Raw genomic sequence first — 12,765 nt, 5'->3', positions numbered from 1 at the left:
CACAAGGTATACAGGCAGAGGACGAGCTTCCTCAACATGACTGAGCAGCAGTGCCAAAAGAGGCTCAGGCTATCACGCCAGGCCATCGCAGACATTTGCAGATTGCTGAAGGAAGACGTGCATCCCAGGGGTGGACACTCCTTACCAGTGGCTGTCAAAGTCACCAGCGCCCTCAACTTCTTCACCTCAGGCTCCTTCCAGGGATCTGCAGCAGACATTTGCGGCATCTCAGTTGTCCGCCCACCAATGCATCACACCGGTCACCGATGCCCTGTTTGACAAGTCAGCCAATTATATCAACTTTGCCACTGATGTTACTGAGTGGGCGCTCAGCTTTGCCGCTCTGTCTGGCTTCCCACAGGTGCAGGGCATCATCGACTGCACACATGCGGTCATCATCACCCAGGAGTCTTTGTCAACAGCAAGGGCTTCCACTCCCTGAATGTGCAACTCGTTTCCAACGCTTCAGATGCCTTGACAGATTTGGAGGAGCCCTGCAGTACGCACCAGCCAGTGTCTCCAGAATTGTCGTGGTCTGCCGCGCCCTGCACAACATAACGCAGCAGCGAGGATTAGCGCTGCGTGAGGAGCAAGGCACTGAGCGCACAGCCTCTTCAGACGAGGAGGAGCATCAGCTGGAAGACGAAGAGGAGGAGGAGCAGGAGGAGCCTGTGGTCCCGATCCCACCAACACCTGAGCACATTGCTGCCCGGGAGGCCAGGGATGGCCTCAACATGGCCAGATTTACTTAACTTTACGCATTACACCCATATGGCTGCCACATGCTGCACCAGGCTCTCAACACCCCACAGCAACACTATAAAGCATCCCTACAATGACCAAGCCATTCCTTTCACACTGACTACCATTGCTGGAGGTAACGTTATGTCTCACCATTCACTCCAACTCAATAAGCCACTTCCAAAGATGCAGACAGAATTGGCCGTGACCGGAAAGTGGTAAAAATAAGAATTTTTATCTGTGACATCACATTAACGGAAACTTCACACAAACAGTTATTAAAACACCCAAGTGATTACTCTTGTGCATCTACTTGTGTGTCATCTTTCTCTTACGTGTGCTTCTATGAGGAGCTACCCCTGTGGCTTCAGCAGAGGTAGAGGCAGCCTGCTCACTTCCCTGCTGCAACTGCATCGACACTTTTGGCGGACGTCCACTGGGTCTTGAAACCAAAGTCTGCTGCTCCTGTGACTGTGCAGGGGCAGACTCGGCCATCGCGATCCAGGGAGGCATCTGGGCTCTGACTGAGGGGGAGGGCAACGGGGGAGAAGTGTGAGCACTTTGAGAGGAGCCCCCACTTCCATGTCCCCTCTCACCGTCATCCCTCTCATGGGCCACCTGCACTTCCCTGCTAGCAAGGAGCTGGAGAACACCTTGCTGCACAGCAGTGGGGTCAAGAGGATCCAAGTGTACGTTTATATCCCTCCTAGAGAGGAGGTCTATGAGCGTCTGCCATCTATTCTCCATAATAGTTATCTATTCTCCATAGATTCCATGTGCTCCTGTGAGTGACGCATTAGCTGCTCCATGCAGGTGGCCATCCTATCCATGGAAGAGCCTACAGTTGCCATCGTCTGTGACACGATGGTGCTCATGTTGTAGATGGACTCCTCCATTCTCTGCACATTTACAGACATTGCGGTTGCAAAACCTGTCAAAGCCTCCTGCACCTCTTCCTGCACCTCCAGGATTGCCCTCTTAGAATCATAGAATAGTTACAGCATAGAAGGAGGCCATTTGGCCTGTCAAGCCCGTGCTGGCTCTCTGCAAGAGCATTTCAGCTCGTCCCACTCCCCCACCCTTTCCCTGTAGCCCTGCAAATTTTTATCCAATTCCCTTTTGAAAGCCACGATTGAGTCTGCCTCCACCACCCTTTCAGGCAGTGCATTCTAGATCCTAACCACTCGCTGCGTAAAACAATTTTTCCTCATCAACTTAAATCTGTGTCCTCTGGTTCTTGACCCTTCCGCCAATGGGAACCGTTTTTCTCTATCTACTCTGTCTAGATCCCGCATGATTTTGAACACCTCTATCAAATCTCCTTTGAATCTTCTCTGCTCTAAGGAGAACAACACCAGCTTCTCCAGTCTATCCACGTAACTGAAGTCCCTCATCCCTGGAATAATTCTTGTAAATCTTTTCTGCACCCTCTCTAAGGCCTTCACATCCTTCCTAAAGTGTGGTGCCCAGAATTGGACACAATTCTCCAGTTGAGGCCGAACCACTGTTTTATAAAGGTTCATCATAACTTCCTTGCTTTTGTACTCTATACCTCTGTTTATGAAGCCCAATATCCCATATGCTTCTTTAACTGCTTTCTCAAACTGCCCTGTCACCTTCAACGATTTGTGCATATATACCCCAAACCTCTCTGTTCATGCACCCCCTTTAGAATTGTACCCTTTAGTTTATATTGCCGCTCCTCATTCTTCCTACCAAAATGTACCACTCGCACTTTTCTACGTTAAATTTCATCTGCCACCTGTCCGCCCATTCCACCAGCCTGTCTATGTCCTCTTGAAGTCTATCACTATCCTCCTCACTGTTCACTATACCTCCAAGTTTTGTGTCAGCTGCAAATTTTAAAATTGTGCCCTGTACTCCCAAGTCGAAGTCATTAATATATATCAAGAAAAACAGTGGTCCAAGTACTGACCCCTGGGGAACACCACTGTATACCTTACTTCCAATCCAAAAAACAACCGTTCACCACTACTCTCTGTTTCCTGTCACTGAGCCAATTTTGTATCCATGCTGCCACTGTTCCTTTTATTCCATGGGCTTCAACTTTCCTAACATGTTTATTATGTGTCATTTTATCAGATGCCTTTTGGAAGTCCATATACACTACGTCAACCGCATTGCCTTCATCAACCCTCTCTGTTACCTCATCAAAAAACTCGATCAAGTTAGTTAAACACGATTTGCCTTTAACAAATCCGTGCTGGCTTTCCTTAATTGATCCATACTTGTCCAAGTGACTGTTAACTTTGTCCCTGATTATCATTTGCAAAAGCTTCCCCACTTCCAAGGTTAAACTGACTGGCCTGTAGTTGCTGGGTTTATCCTTGCCCCATTTTTTGAACAAGGGTGTTGCAGGAATTAACGAATTCCTACGAATAACGGAGATTGACGCAAGAGAACAATCAAACAGGTCTTTACTCAACGGAGATGCCACGAGGACTGCCTGGGCAGTCCCGTGGTTTGCGACGTGACATCATCGCGTATGCCTGCGTTTTCCCACGCTCTTAAAGGGACCACGCCCCGTACATGCAAACTCTATATACAAAACACAGTAATGCCTAACACAATGGTACAGCTTTAGGCTGGTGTTAGAACATCATTAAAGAGAATCATATACAGTTGGCCAGAGTCATTCAGTGGTTCTGCCACATGCGCCCCCCCAGAATTCGCTTTAACGGACAAAGTCAAATGGTGAGGGGGTCTGACGAGCCTGTCAGAACGACTCCTGTACTCTCGAGGCGGAGGCTGCAGGGTGGCTGGCGGTCTGGCGGGCGGTCGCACTTGATCTGCCGTAACGACGATGGGTGGCCGACCCCGTCTCGGTGGTTGTGCTGTCTCGACGGGGCGGTCGAGATCCAAATGTGCTGGCTTTAAGCGGTCGACCGAAATGTGGTCTGGTTTACCACCGACATCTACCGTGAAGGTTTTGTCCCCTGCTTCCAACACGCAGAAGGGACCGGTATATGGGGCCTTGAGCGGATCCCTTTGTGCATCATGGCGAATAAAAACGTATTCAGCCTTGTGAAGCTCCGTGGGAACATGTGACCTCTGCAGCCCGTGGTGCGAAGTGGGCACCGGTGCGAAACATCTGGCCGCCTCTTGGTGACTAGCAAGCTGGGCAGACGCGGACCAGGGCTCTGTCGATGTTGGTAGGAAGTCCCCTGGGACTCGCAGCGGCTGACCATACACGAGTTCCGCTGATGAAGAGTGAAGGTCTTCTTTGGGGGCCGTGCGAAGGCCCAACAGGACCCACGGTAGCTTGTCTGCCCATCCAGCGTCCTGGAGGCTGGCCATCAGGGCGGCTTTCATTGAGCGGTGGAAGCGTTCGCAGAGGCCATTCGCCTGTGGGTGGTAGGCTGTGGTGCGGTGTAATTTGGCACCGAGTCCTTGGGCCACTGCATTCCAGAGTTCGGAGGAAATCTGCGGTCCCCTGTTCGATGAAATATCTGCGGGCACTCCGAAACGGGCGATCCAGGAGGAAATGAACGCCCTGGCCACATCCGCCAAAGTAGTGGATGACAGGGGGACCGCCTCTGGCCATCTGGTGGTGCGGTCAACCATGGTCAGGATATGTGAAAAACCATGGGAGGGTGGGAGTGGTCCTACCAGGTCCACGTTGACATGGTCAAAACGTCGCTCCAGAACTGTGAAGGCGGCCAACGGAGCTTTGATGTGGCGCTGTACCTTGGCCTTTTGGCAGACCACGCAGGTGTTGGCCTAGTCGCGGATATCTTTATGCATGCCATGCCATACAAATTTCGCTGACATCAGTTTCTGAGAGGCCTTCATTCCAGGGTGTGACAACCCATGTATGGCGTCGAACACTTTGCGGCGCCAGACGACCGGCACGACAGGGCGAGGATCCTGTACGGAGACGTCACACAACAGCGTGGTACCTGCCGAATGGAACTTGACGTCGGCCAACTGGAGGCCAGTGATGGCCGTTCTGTAAGCTTGGACTTCCGGGTCTGAGGCTTGGTCCGCTGCCATGAGGGCGTAGTCGATGCCCAAATGAACCGTATTGACGAACGCGCGGGAGAGGCAGTCTGCCACCAGGTTGTCCTTACCGGCCACGTGCCGTATATTCGTGGTGAATTCGGATATGTAGGTCAGTTGACGCTGCTGTCGGGCTGACCAGGGTTCGGCGGTCTTGGACATTGCAAAGGTCAGCGGCTTATGGTCCACAAAGGCGGTGAAAGGACGTCCTTCCAGAAGGAACCGAAAATGGCGAATGGCCAGAAAAAGGGCGAGCAACTCCCGGTCGAACGTGCTGTATGCTCTCTCGTTCTGCCGTAGTTGACGGCTGAAGAATGCCAATGGCTGCCACGTCCCGTTCACCCACTGCTGTTGCACGGCACCGACTGCGTAGTCCGACGCGTTGGTGGTGAGGGCGATGGTGGCTCCTGGCAGCGGGTGCGCCAGCATAGTCGCGTTGGCTAAGGCGCTTTTGGTGTCGGCAAACACTCGGGCCATGTTATCCGTCCAGTCTACCGGGTTGTTGCCAGTCTTGCCCTTGAGGGCCTCGTACAGGGACTGCATGAGTAGTGCCGCCTTAGGCACGAAACGGTGGTAAAAGTTTACCATGCCTAGGAATTCCTGCAGGGCTTTTATGTTCTGCGGGCATGGAAAGGATGTCACCGCCTCTACCTTCGAAGGTAAAGGAACTGCTCCCTCTGAGGTGATGCGATGCCCCAGGAAGTCAATTTGGTGCAGGTCAAACTGACACTTGGCCGAGTTGATAATCAGGCCGTGTTGGCTGAGGCGTCGAAAAAGGGTGCATAGGTGACAGGTATGTTCTTCCTTAGTAGGACTGGCAATTAGAATGTCATCCAGGTAGACGAAGAGGAACTTGAGGTCCCGCAGCACGGAGTCCATCAGGCGTTGGCAAGCCTGGGCAGCGTTCTTTAACCCAAACGGCATTTGTAAAAACTCGAAGAGGCCGAATGGGGTGATGACTGCGGTCTTCTGGAAGTCTTGTGGATGAACTGGGACCTGGTGGTAGCTCCGGACGAGGTCGACTTTAGAGAACACGGTGTTCCCTGCCAAATGGGCAGAGAAATCCTGGATATGGGGTTTGGGTACCGATCGGGAGTGGTGGCGTTGATAGTCGCTGCATGGCCGCCATCCGCCGCCAGGCTTCGGGACGATATGGAGGGGTGAAGACCAGGGACTATTCGACCGGCGAATAATCCCTAACCGTTCCATGGTCGCGAACTCCACCTTTGCAACCGCCAGCTTGCCAGGTTCCAGGCGCCGGGCCCGCGCGGAGGCCGGGGGGCCGTTGGTGGTGATGTGGTGTTCCACACCATGTTTCGTGGCTGTGGAGGAGAACGTGGGTCTTGTCAGGTCGGGGAATTCGCCGAGCAGGCGAGCGAACTCATCAGGAGTCGGGAACGCACAGGAGACGGTGCGTGACATAGTGTTACTGCGGTAACACGGAAGAGAATTAAAAGTTGCTGCGTTGATCAGCCGTCGGTTCCTGACGTCGACCAGGAGGCTGTTGGCGCACAGGAAATCCGCGCCGAGGAGGGGCTGGGAAACTTTGCCCGTAACAAAATCCCAGTGAAAACGTTGCCCCCCGAGGCACACCTCCACTCGCCATCTGCCGAAGGTCCGAATTGCTCCTCCATTGGCTGCTTCAAGGATGGGGCCGTGATTCCCCGTCTGCACATCGAGGGCGGTCGCGGGTAAAATGCTGCACTGCGCTCCGGTGTCACACAGAAAATGATGACCGGAGAGAGTATCGGTGATGAACAGCAATTTTCCCGCTTTGCCAATCACCATCGCGGCCGCGGGGTGCCCGTTAGACCGGTTCCTCAGTGGTCGCAGTGTCAGTTTTTTTGGGGGAAAACTGCAGGGAGGGCGGCAACGCTTCGCCTTCGCGCCAAACTGTGCGTGGTAGAAACACAGCCCAGCAGGCTGACGAGCTGGGGCGGCGTCTGTGGGGGATGGGTGCCTCGTGGCGGCGCAGTACTGCCAAGTTACAGCGAAAATGTTGTCAGCCTCCGCAGCGAGTGTTGCGCAATCTTCAACTTCAGATCTGGCCAGGGCAGCTTGTACCTGTTCAGGCAGTTGGCTGAGGAAAATCTTGCGGAATAGGAAACATTCCCGTTCTGAGCCCAGGAGTGTGAGCATTTGGCTCATCAACTCTGAAGGCTTGGAGTCCCCGAGCCCGGGCATAGCGAGTAATCGATGGGCGCGCTCCGATTTCGTGAGCCCGAAAACCTGCAGTAACTGCGCTTTGAGGGTTTCATACTTGCGCTCCGTTGGGGGGTTTTCGAGGAGGCTGACGATCCGAGAGGCGGTAGAGCTGTCGAGTGCGGAGACCACATAAAGATACTTGGTCTGATCCGCATCGATGTTCCTCAGGGTGAACTGGGCCTCGACCTGAATAAACCACGAGGGCGCTTGCTGCTCCCAGAACTGCGGTAGCTTTAGCGAAACGACGTTTGCTTCCATGCTGTGCTCTTCTTTTGTGAAAACGTTCACAAAAACGGGGTCACCAATGTAGGAATTAACGAATTCCTACGAATAACGGAGATCGATGCAAGAGAACAATCAAACAGGTCTTTACTCAACGGAGATGCCACGAGGACTGCCTGGGCAGTCCCGTGGTTGCGACGTGACGTCATCGCGTTTGCCCGCGTTTTCCCGCGCTCTTAAAGGGGCCACGCCCCGTACATGCAAACTCTATATGCAAAACACAGTAATGCCTAACACAATGGTACAGCTTTAGGCTGGTGTTAGAACATCGTTAAAGAGAATTATATACAGTTAGCCAGAGTCATTCAGTGGTTCTGCCACAGTGTAACATTTGCAATTCTCCAGTCCTCTGGCACCACACCTGTATCTAAGGAGGATTGGAAGATTATGGCCAGTACCTCCGCGATTTCCTCCTTAACCTCCCTCAGCATTTTAAGATGCATCCCATCCGGTCCTGGTGACTGATCAACTTTAAGTACAGCCAGCCTTTCTAGTATCTCCTCTTTATCAATTTTTATCTCATCCAGTATCTCCACTACCTCCTCTTTCACCATGACTTTGGCAGCATCTTCTTCCTTGGTGAAGACAGATGCAAAGTACTCATTTAATACCTCCGCCATGACCTCTGCCTCCATGTGTAAGTCTCCTTTTTCGTCCCTAATCGGCCCCACCCCTCCTCTTACTACCCGTCTATTATTTATATGCCTATAGAAGACTTTTGAATTCCTTTTTATGTTAGCTGCCAATCTATTCTCATACTCTCTCTTTGCCCCTCTTATTTTCTTATTCACTTCCCCTCTGAACTTTCGATATTCAGCCTGATTTTCGTTTGTATTCTCAACCTGACACCTGTCATACATGTCCTTTTTCTGCTTCATCTTACTCTCTATCTCTTTTGTCATCCAGGGAGCTCTGACTTTAGTTGCCCTACCTTTCCCCCTCATGGGAATGTACCTTAACTGTACCCGAACTATTTCTTCTTTAAAGACAGCCCATTGTTCGATTACAGTTTTGCCTGCCAATGTTTGTTTCCAATTTACCCGGGCCAGATCCCTTCTCAACCCACTGAAATTTGCCTTTCTCCAAGTTAGTATTTTTACTCTAGATTGCTCCCTGTCCTTTTCCATAGCTAATCTAATCCTTATGATACTATGATCACGGTTCCCTAAATGTTCCCCTACTGACACTTGCTCCACTTGACCCACCTCATTCTCCAGAACCAGATCCAGCAATGCCTCCTTTCTCGTTGGGCCAGAAACGTACTGATCAAGAAAGTTCTCCTGAACACACTTCAGAAATTCTTCCCCCTCTCTGCCCTTTACACTATTAATATCCCAGTCTATATTAAGATAATTGAAATCCCCGATTATTATTACTCTATAGTTCTTGCACCTCTCTGTAATTTCCCTGCAAATTTGCTCCTCTGTATCTTTCCCACTAGTTGGTGGTCTATAGAATACACCTAGTAGTGTAATGGCACCTCTATTGTTTCTCAACTCTATCCAAATAGATTCTGTCCTTGGCCCCTCCAGGACAGCCTCTCTCTCCAGCACTGTGATATTCTCTTTAACCAATACTGCCACCCACCTCCTTTCTTTCCTTCCCTATCTTCCCTGAACACCTTATATCCAGGAATATTTAGAACCCAATCCTGCCCTTTTTTGAGCCAGGTCTCCGTTATCGCCACAACATCATATTCCCATGTGACTATTTGCACCTGCAGCTCACTAACCTTATTTACCACTTTGTGCATTCACACACATACTATAAACCTCTCTTAGACCTTCTTGTATTCTCTCTTAATCTGACCCCACCTAATACCTTACTATTTCTTACTTTAGTGCTATCTGTCTCTCCCTGTCCTTTGTGCACTTTGTTTCTCCTTTCTAATGCTACATCTTGGTGCCCATCCCCCTGCCAAATGAGTTTAAACCCTCCCCAACAGCACTAACAACACCCGCCCCCCCCCTCCCCACGAGGACATTGGTTCCAGCTCTGTTGAGGTATAACCCGTCCGGCCTGTACAGGTCCCACCTCCCACAGAACCGGTCCCAATGCCCCAGGAATCTGCAGCCCTCCCTCCTGCACCACCTCTCCAGCCATGCATTCATCTGCTCTATCCTCCTATTTCTATACTCACTAGTGCATGGCACAGGGAGTAACCCGGAGATTACTACCTTTGAGGTCCTGCTTCTTAATCTCTTTCCTAGCTCCCTAAAATCTGCCTGCAGGACCTCATCCCTTTTTCTGCCTATGTCGTTGGTACCAATATGGACAAGGACCTCTGGCTGTTCACCTTCCCCCCTCAGAGTGTTCTGCAGCCGTTCAGTGACATCTTTGACCCTGGCACCAGGGAGGCAACATACCATCCTGGAATCACGTCTGTGGCCGGAGAAATGCCTGTCTGTTCCCCTAACAATCGAATCCCCTACAACTATTGCCTTCCCGATCTTCCTCCTTCCCCCCTGCCCGCGCCCCCCCCAACCCCGTACAGCTGAGCCACCCATGGTGCCGTGGACTTGGCTCTTGGCTCTGGCTTTACTCCCCAGAGGAACCATCGCCCTCACCAGTATTCAGTACTGAATGCTGGTTGGAGAGTGAGATGCACTCAAGGGACTCCTGTACTACCTGCCTGGTCCTCCTTGTCCGTCTGATGGTCACCCATTCCCTCTCTGCCTGCACACTCTTACGCTGCTGGGTGACCACCTCCTGAAACATGCTGTCCACGGAGCTCTCAGCCTCACGGATGCACCACAGTGACGTCAGCTGCTGCTCAAGCTCCAAAACCCATAGCTCGAGCTCCTCCAGCCGACAACACTTCCTGCATATGTGTTTGTCCAGGACATGGGAAGCGTCCTGGATTTCCCACATGGCACAGCATGTGCATTCCGCGAGACTGAGAGGCCCTGCCATGCCTCTATTTACTCGACTATTAACGAACTTACAGAAATAAACTTCAGTCTAAGGGCTAGAAATTCAGCTGCTTAGCGCCTCCCGTTAGCGCCTGCGGGAGGCGGTAACGGGGCGCTAACGGGTTACCGACCGGGCGCAGCGAATTCAGCGACGCCCGCGAACTTCCCTGGTGGTTTTGCGCTGGCGCTAATGCCCCGTTACCACACCGGATGTGAAATTCGCTCCCGCTCCCTGCTGCATCGCGGCAGCAACAGGAGGCGTTGTCATCTCGGCTGGCCGCTTGGGGAGCGATAATTAAAGGCAGTGGTGATCAGATAGGCCAAACTCTATTCTTCACACCAGTCTGGTGCCTGCTGAAAGTTTTTGAAGCCTCATTGCTGCGCGATGCCTAAGCCCTCCACTCTCCGAGAGTGATTGGGGCTGGAATGGAAGTCGCGCAGGTCCCCTGGCCCCACAGAACTAAGAAGAAGAATGTTGCAAACCATCATTGGCCCTTCCCTTTAAGCGAGTGAAGGAGCCTCTGATGCCGGTAGCACTGCACAGCACATTCTTCAGCACTCTGCCGCTACCGCCCCCTCACACACTTTAACGCCCTAAGAAAAGTGGTTAGCACTTGATTTAGTGCTCTACTAAAACTGAATTTCACAGGAGGAAACGGGGCTATACCAAATTTCTCCCCCTAAGAGTCTTAAAATTCGGGCCTACCTTTATCTCCGGCCGCTTCTCTTGCTCTCGTAGTTAACGTTTTTATTCGCACGATTATTTATAGTTATGTTAATTAGTTTATCTAGTTAAGTTAGAGAGAATAAAACGCTAATACTTACCCACCAATCACCTACCTGCAGTGCTGTGACGTCACTCTGTGATTTTGCTGTTCTTTTGGAATTCGCCGGATGTGTACTGTTTAAGTACAGCTGCCTCTGCTGCCGACTCCTTCCAGGTCCACCTGGATGGCACCCGAGGCTTAGTGGCTGCATGCAGCTGAGCAGAGTTGGGAGCATCCTGTAGATAGAGAGAGAGGGATGGGTGGACATGCAAGATATGTTAGTGTGAGTAAGGATGTGCAGGAGTAGGCTTGGGAAGGCAGAGTGATGCCGATCAGATGAGAGGCACAGCAGGATGAAGTTGAGTGTGGCTTTGCACTCAGCTTTCCAGAGGGTGAAAGGTTATCGGGGGTAGGCAGGAATGTGGAGTAATCAGATCAGCCATGATCTTCTTGAATGGCTCGAGGGGCCGAGTGGCCTTCTCCTGCTCCTAATTCGGATGTACATATGTTGGTATAATGAGATAATTGAAGTGTTTCTGGCACTGCACCCAGGACCTCCTGACAACATCCCGGCTGTTGACCTCCTCTGCCATTTGGAGCCAGGATCCTTTGGTCTGCTGGGGAGGTCTCTTCCGCCCATCCGAAGAGAAGAGGACCTCCCTGCGTGCTCTCACTCCCTCCATGAGTCATCTGAGAACCTGGGTGCAGCCCTCTGCCTCTGTGCAGTCATGTTTGCAAGTGTTTAGAACACTCCAATGGTGCAGTGTGCTGCCTGCACAATCCTAGATGAACCTTCAGATGCAATGTGGCCATGGCTCCTTTAAATATCCTGGCTGAAGACGTGTCATCGATGACATCATCAGACCCGCAGCATTTGATAGGGCCGGGTAACGCGCAGGGCTGCCTTAATAGGCCCCATTAACGGAAAGCCGATCTCCGGAGCGGAATGGAATGAGCAGCAGGGTCGCGACCCACCACGACGACCGCCCGCACCCGGCCCGCCCAGGTACAGAAAATTCCGACCGTAAAGAGGGGGAAATGTGACAAAACTGGAGAAATGATTGAAACAACATGTCCACCCCCACTGGTGAAACCTGTGAAGGAACCTTAAATTGCGCAGTTAGCTTGAGGCTCCTCCAAGTCAGAGGTTTAGTTTGACTCTGGGCCAAAGCAGAAGTTACCACTGCGCCAATAGTAACAAGAAAGATGAAAAATATCACTGGTGTTATGCTGTGGAAATGATCACTGAGGTTACAATTTCACTAACTGCCTGCAATCATTACATCTTTCTTTTTTTCCCCATGTCACTCCGCTTGGAATGATTAGATCCTGACTTCAGTTTAGGAATTCCCTGAGGAGAGACGATCAATTTTAAAGCCACTGCAGACAAAATCCTAAGGGGGGGAAATATTCAGTTGTTTGCGCCTCCCGTTAGCGCCTTAAGAGGGCGCTAACGGGGCGCAAAGCAACTAGCGCCCGGGCACGGCGATGTTTGCGCCGCTCGCGAAATTAACTAGACATTTTGCGGTGGCGCTAAACACTACTGCCACGATCTCCTGCGCCGGCAGATCGTGACGTCAGTCGAGTGTGCAGCGCCCCCTGCCTTACTGCCTGCCGCTAGCAATGACAGCTTCCTGCCTTTTTTTGTTGGTGACATTTTTGCACCACGCATTCTGAGAGAGAGAGAGAGACTTCTGGAGAGATTCAACGCTGTGTGAGGGAGTTTTGGGTACTGAGCAGCACTTTGCAGGTTCATTTTGATTTGCCCTCCTTTGCTTCACCAGCACCCTGAGGTAGCGCATCGCTCCTCAGCCTTTGAGCCTTAAAACAGGTATGAA

General features: G+C 51.6%; 1 protein-coding gene across 1 annotated transcript in view; it reads left to right on the top strand.

The window, feature by feature from the left end:
• The window catches only part of apoltp (apolipoprotein lipid transfer particle homolog), a 433,926-nt gene that overhangs the window by 215,047 nt on the left and 206,114 nt on the right, over positions 1-12,765 (top strand). The gene's annotated exons all lie outside the window — the stretch shown is intronic.

The sequence above is a fragment of the Somniosus microcephalus genome, chromosome 11 (assembly GCF_052327205.1).
Source record: "Somniosus microcephalus isolate GS21.2 chromosome 11, FLI_Smic_1.0, whole genome shotgun sequence".
NCBI lineage: Eukaryota > Metazoa > Chordata > Chondrichthyes > Squaliformes > Somniosidae > Somniosus > Somniosus microcephalus.
This window is presented reverse-complemented; position numbering and strand designations above follow the sequence as displayed.